This window comes from Sarcophilus harrisii, chromosome 3 (genome assembly GCF_902635505.1).
Source record: "Sarcophilus harrisii chromosome 3, mSarHar1.11, whole genome shotgun sequence".
Classification (NCBI taxonomy): domain Eukaryota; kingdom Metazoa; phylum Chordata; class Mammalia; order Dasyuromorphia; family Dasyuridae; genus Sarcophilus; species Sarcophilus harrisii.
The window spans coordinates 240,123,903-240,130,688 of NC_045428.1; positions in this window are offsets into that span (position 1 = coordinate 240,123,903).

Sequence of the window (6,786 nt, forward strand, 5' to 3'; positions counted from 1 at the left end):
ATGCCTCCTTTTCCAATGTGTTGACTCTTTTTTCATGATTTTCTTGCATCACTCTAATTTCTTTCTCCAATTTTCCTCCACCTCTCTTCTATGGTTTTTAATTCTTTTTGCACTCTTCTGGGATCTCAAACCAATTCATATTTTTTCTTTCAGACTTTGCACATAGCTACTTTGATTTTGTTGTCTTCTTTTGAGTTTTGTTTTGATCTGCTCTGTCATTATAGTAATTTTCTATGGTCAGATTCTTTTTCATCATTTTCTGATTTTCCAGCTTGTTTCTTCATTTTGAACTGTGGAAGAGACACTGTCCCAAATTTCAGCATTTCTGTACTATAGTTTTCAAAGTTAGCTCTGAGATTAGCAAACTCTCAGTTCTTCCAAAGAGGTATGATTTAAGGAGAACTGTGGTCACTGCTCTCCTGACCTGTATCTTAATTTGTAAATAACCACAAACTCTTTTCTGTCCTAGAACTATGACCAGAACCCTATTCCTTGCACTGGGATTATCACCCAGAATCCCATATGGTCAATGCAACAGAGTCCTGGTTCCAGTGCCAGTAAAGGATTCTCTGTAATTTTCTTCTGACCTGTTGTCTCACACCTTTGCTATCTGTTGGTTGAGAGTCCTGGAAACCATCACCACTGTGATTCAGTCATACCTAAAGCCTAAATTGGAATACACTTCACTCTCATCCCCAGGGAAACAGACTTTTCCTTCAGATTTTTCATGTTTCCTTGGGCTAAAAAATTGTTTTACCCTATGCTTTCATTGGCTCTACTGCTCTAGAACTTGTTTAGAGATGTTATTTTAATGTTGTTTAGAGATGAAATTTGGAAAGCTCAAATGAATCCCTGCCTTTATTTTGCCAAATTTTCTCTGGCTCTTATCAGTAATTTCTAAATTACACAGATTAATGATTTATGTGTTATGATTATTTAATCTCTAGGTTGAATCATTGGTGAATCAGTTTCATGTTTCATGCAATCTGGTCTCTAAACTGGGAACAAGGAAGGATTGGGCAATACCTTGGGAATATCTAATAAAAAGATAATGGAATGGTCTGAAAAAAACCTGTTTATATTACTAAGTGTGACAGAAAAAATTCAGAAGAACATTTCTTTTTCTTTCAGTTTCAACTTTAATTCTGATAGCCAAGTCTTTCTATTATCAACAACTATTTAATTGTATGCATGTTTTTCTTTCTTTAAGTATTAGAGCATCCCCTCACTACATATATGTATATATATATTTATATATATATATATATTTATATATATATATATATATATAATTAGCCACCTGGAGCTGACTTGTAATGTAAAATTACACTAGGCACTTTAGAAATAATATGAACTTTTTCATTGTAAGCAAGTGATTTTATTTAAGAACATAATAATCTTTAAATTTTTAGGAAGTATGTATAGTAGTTACAGTGATGAAGTTGATATACCTTTTGCTGGAGTTAGCCCAATGTTTGAGAAGTTCCAAAGAAAAGTATGAGAGATAAGAGGTATTAGACAGACTCCAAATAGAAGGTCTACAGAACCATTGTGATGACCTCATTTTTGTATGCCTGTGAAATCTGGACAATATATTAGTGCTATTCTAGAAACTTGAATTACTTCCATTTGAATTGTCTTAGGAAGATTCTGAAGATCACCTGGCAAGATAAGAAAGCAGACAATGAAGACCTTTCTCAAGCTGAACTGCCAAGAATGAAAACTCCACTACAGAGAATACAACTGTGATGGGCACCCTCAAGATCTCTTTGAAGAACTCTGGAATCTATTGGAAGACATGGGAGACACTTGGCACAGGGTCACCCAGCATTGTGTGCCCACATCGAAGAAGGTGCTGTGCTTTCTGGGCAAAGCAGAAACACAGTAGCTTAAAGGAAATGTGAGATGTGTAAATTCAGAATCATCTCTACTCTAAATGTTCATATGGACTGTTTGTGTCCCAACTGTGGTAGAGCCTGCCAAGCTCATATTGATCTGATCAGTCACTGTTAGACACATTGTTCCTTAACTCCAATATAGTGGTGTCATTTGGTCCTCTTCAAAAATAAAGGATAAAATCTTATCTTTAACCTTAATATCTGTATGATCATAGGAAATCACTTAACCTTTATAAGCCTTAGGATGTGTAGGTTATTAAAGAGTTTTTAAAGGGCCAGTTTAGGTAATTTTCTTAATCCTACAGAGAGAATTCGTAAGATAATGATTTTGTTCTGAGATAACATTACTCAGGTCCATCTTTAAAAAATTTAAATTTGATAAAATAATGAAACTCATAGGCCATTTGACAGTTAATCAAAAGAGATTAACTTAGCCATAATGAGAATATATTCAAGGAAGTCATGTATTAAAAATATCATAAGTTGATTCAGCTGAATAATGCTCCTTTGCCTGAGTTCCCCATTGTGATCTGCCAACCAAGCACCTGACAGCACCTGAAGCACTTTATGTCTATTTTGTACTCACATGAACAAGAAACTATGACAACAGCCTAAGCCCTTAATCCTCAGAGCTAAATCTCAAGGATGGTTTCAATGTATTTTGAGGGGAAAAAAATATTACTCTCACAGGTTTAATACAGTTTAAACTTCACTTCACTGCAAGCAATTATATGATGCAGTGGATAGAGGGCTAAGCCTACAGTAAGGAAAACTCATCCTGAGTTCAATCCAGCCTCAAACATTTAGTAGCTGTGTGATCTCAGGCAAAACATCTAATCTCTGTTTGCCTCAGTTTCCTTATCTGTAAAATGAGCTGGACAAGAAATGGCAAACCACTCCATTATCTTTGCCAAGAAAACCCCAAATGAGATCATGAAGAGTTGGACACAACTAGGAAATGACTGACTGAAAAGTTTCATTTCCTTCTCTGTTTATCCCAAATGAAATATAACTATATATACTTATATGTATATATTAGTAAAGATTCAGGTCAAAAAGTAAATTTTGAATGTATTACTAAATTGTTTCCCTTTGGAGCAGTACTAAAACGTTATAGACTGTATATAAATGCTTGGATACATGTATAGAGGCTTCTCTCCATCTTGAGAATCTTGGAAATCTGCTCTTCAAGGCATGATTTATAAAAAGTACCTTGTAGAGAATATACAGTATGTCTAGATATTTTGAAACTGGCCAACTAAACAACTGTTGAAGAAGAGAAGCTTGCTTTGGCTGCAGAGACATTCACAAAATTCTGTTGATTTCAGCTACTTCCTCTACTAATTTTTTTGTTGCTTTTATTTAGTAATTCCTTAGTTCATAGTATCTAGTGAGAGTCCACGCTGACTGTAGTTTTGAAAAGCTCTATGAGCAAGTCACAAAAATATGGAAGTTAGAAACTGAAAAGTGCTGAATGGTAGAATTGTTATAATAACCTAGGGAAACATTTGTAAACTAATGCAGAGTGAAATGAATAGAACCAGGAGAATAATTTATACAATAACAATTGTATTGTAAAGACAAACAATTTTGAAAAACCAAAAAAATGGAATTGCTCTAGAGAGCTCATTATGAAATATGTTGTCTAACTTCAAATAGAGAGGTAGTAAACTCAGAATGCAGACTGAATCATACACACGTACATGTATATATGCATGTATTTATAGCTATGACCTGGCTAATGCAGAAATTTGTTTTGACTGAATATATATATTTGTAATTTGAAATAAAAAAATTCTCAATGATTTCTCAATGAATGAGGAGAGGGAGAAAAGATAGAAGAAAAACAAGAACTAAAAATTATATATAATTAATTTTTAAAAACAAATTAATAAAAATATAAAATTAAAGCATACTATGCTTTTCAACATAGGAAAGCACTTAAAAATCTATCAATAAATTAAACTAAGAAAAAAGGCAATTTTGAAGTAACAAATTAGCTTTAAAAAGACTCCTTTTATACCACTAAATTAATTATGTACATATATTTATTTATACATTTGTTTATTGAATAAGATATGAGTGAAAGAACAAATCTATGGTTTTATTGGTTTCCCTGTATTGATGCAGATCAATAATTCAACTATAATTTATCATTTTAAACAGCTGAGACACTGTCAGGTTAAATAATTTGCAGAGGATCAAACCTTTAATATATGCCAGAAACAGTACCTGAGGCCAAGTTTTCTTGTCTACAAGTCTGGCCTTCTCTCTGCTATGCTTCCTTTTAACTAATCAGTTGTTCAATTCATAGCTGGAAGCTTTGGACTTTCAAGGTGATCAATCTTGACTCCTCTCAGCAATTACAGAAAGATACTACATAGTACTCGTTATACCAGAATATATTATGTTAGAAGACTTTAGGTGAAGGAAAGAAAACATTTTCTTTTGAATTTATTACAAATGATGTGTCAAAATAAGAAGTAAATTTTCAATTTAGTTAACTTGCATGAATATAAATTTTTTTGTCCACATACAGATGCAAAAATAAGCCTACCTCAAGTGACAAGTGCTAAGCAGGAATTGAATTTATGGAACAATAAAGTAACTGCTATGGTTTGTTTGCTTTTTTCCCCAGACGGAAACTAGAAATAATCTCAGACTTGTACTTCCATTGTTACCAGGGGATGTTAAACGTACCACCAAGATTTTTTTAAATTGTTGCTATGTTCTTCCTAAGGAAGTATCTTTTAAATCAAATTAAATTTAATAGTTTTTTATTCTAAAAAAAAATGCCAGGTAGCCCTCAAGTCCAGTAAGTTATTGTTGTTCAGTCATATCTGACTCTTCATGATCCTATGCCAGTATTGTCCACAGAGTTCTCTTGATGAAGATACTGAACTGGTTTGTCATTCCCTTCTCCAGTGGATTAAGATAAACATATGTTAAGTGATTTGCCCAGAGTCGTGCATTTAATTAGTGTCTGAGGCTATATTTGAACTCAGCTCTTTTTGATGTCAGGCATAGCACTATATCCACTTCGTTCCCTAGTATCTCCCATGTTCAAATATGGACTCAGACAAATAGTATTTGTGAGACTTTGAGCAAGTGACTTAACTTCTATTTACCTTTGTTTTTTCATCTACTAAAAAAGGATAATAATAGCACTTAACTCCTAGTATTGTTCTGAGGATCAACTGAGATAATATTTGAAAAGTGCTAAGCATAATATCTGGCACACAATTCAATGTTAGCTATTATTATTCTAAAATGAGTAATTTTAATAAGTTCTATTTTTATTTCATTGAAATAAAATATGTTTCTAGAACCAGACACCTAAAAGGAATACAAGTTATTTTTAAAATTTATAATTTTCTTGTTGAATAGGAGGGTTTTGAAGAGAAAAGAGGTTAATGATAATCAATTAATGATATCAAAAAAAAAGAAAAAAGAACATTGATAAATCATTTAAAAATACAAATGAAAGAGCAGAATTCAGAATGAAATCAAAACAAATACAGCAATGGTGGAACCAGCATGTTAAATATGAAATATATATGTTTTAAAAGCTGTAGTATTGGAGATTCAAAATTTCATATGGTGGTCTTCTTTTTTCTGTTCTTTAATGTGGAAATGTTCATGTTTGTTGATGTTTATCAAGTGCATAGTAATAAAATGGAAAAATTAAAAACAAAAGTTCATGAATTTGTTGTAAAATAGTAGAATTTTGTGATTTTTAATCTCACTAATTTATTAGAAATAAACTCCAAACATAAAAATGAATTACATCATCTTAAATTTCAGAAATAGAATCTTATGTTTATACAGCCCAGTCCTGGAGAGATAAAGTGACTTTGCTGAAGTGATACAGCTAGAATGACCAGCCTAAAACTTATCTCTATGACTTCTAATACACCTACCTTCTGATCTTATAAAAATTTTGAGAAGATTCATAGCTGCCTGATATATTAGTGCTATGTTAGTGAATTTATTATTAATTAAATGGAATATGGAATACATATCTTTTCAAAGGTTATTTCTTTCTCCACGTTTCCAGATCTGAGAGGATTAGAATGCACTTGTATAAATGTAGAACTGGGAGAGAATTATATAAACTTCAGCAGATCACACCTATTTTTATCTAAAAGAAACAGTATTCAATCTGAAGTCAAACAATGGGGTGCCCAGGGAAACTTCAGCCAAAATGAAGGTCAAAAGAGAACAAAGATTAACAATGAAATGGAATTAAAGTGAAGGATATATCTTGGAGCTACAATAGAAGTGGGCAAGAAACTCGTCCAGTAAGCTTTGTTTTATCTGCACTTGTTGACTGGCCACCAAGAAAGTCTCCCCACCTTCAAAAGTGCCAGAGGGTCATACTGCCTACATGAAAAAAGCTCAGCCCAAATGCCCAGCCTGTGCCCCAAGAGACAGTTGTCCTAGGAATGCATGGGTATGCCTTCCACAAACTGACCTCCAGGGCTTAGCTTCAAGGAAGCTGTTTTGCAGTAGTTCCCAAGGAGTTTTGTTGAAGTTCCATCTTATTGCCCTTCATGATTATTCATTTAGGTTGGTTTTCTTTTCTTTTAGGCAATGGGATTAAGTGACTTGCCCAGAGTCACACAGCTGTATAAATTTCTAACTCTAGATTTGAACTCAGATCCTCCTTACTCTAAGGCTAGATGAATCTTATTAACTTTGTATTTCAGGTTTCAGCTCCTGGTCCATAAAATAAAGAGATTTAGACTAGATGATCTCTAAGTTCTTTTCTATGTTGACATAACATCACTTGACCCTATTACTTTCCAATGCTAGTCTGATCCATATGGGTTGCTTGAGTTTTTCTAGTTGTTCTGGTATATTTTCCATACCAAGGGGGAAAAAATAC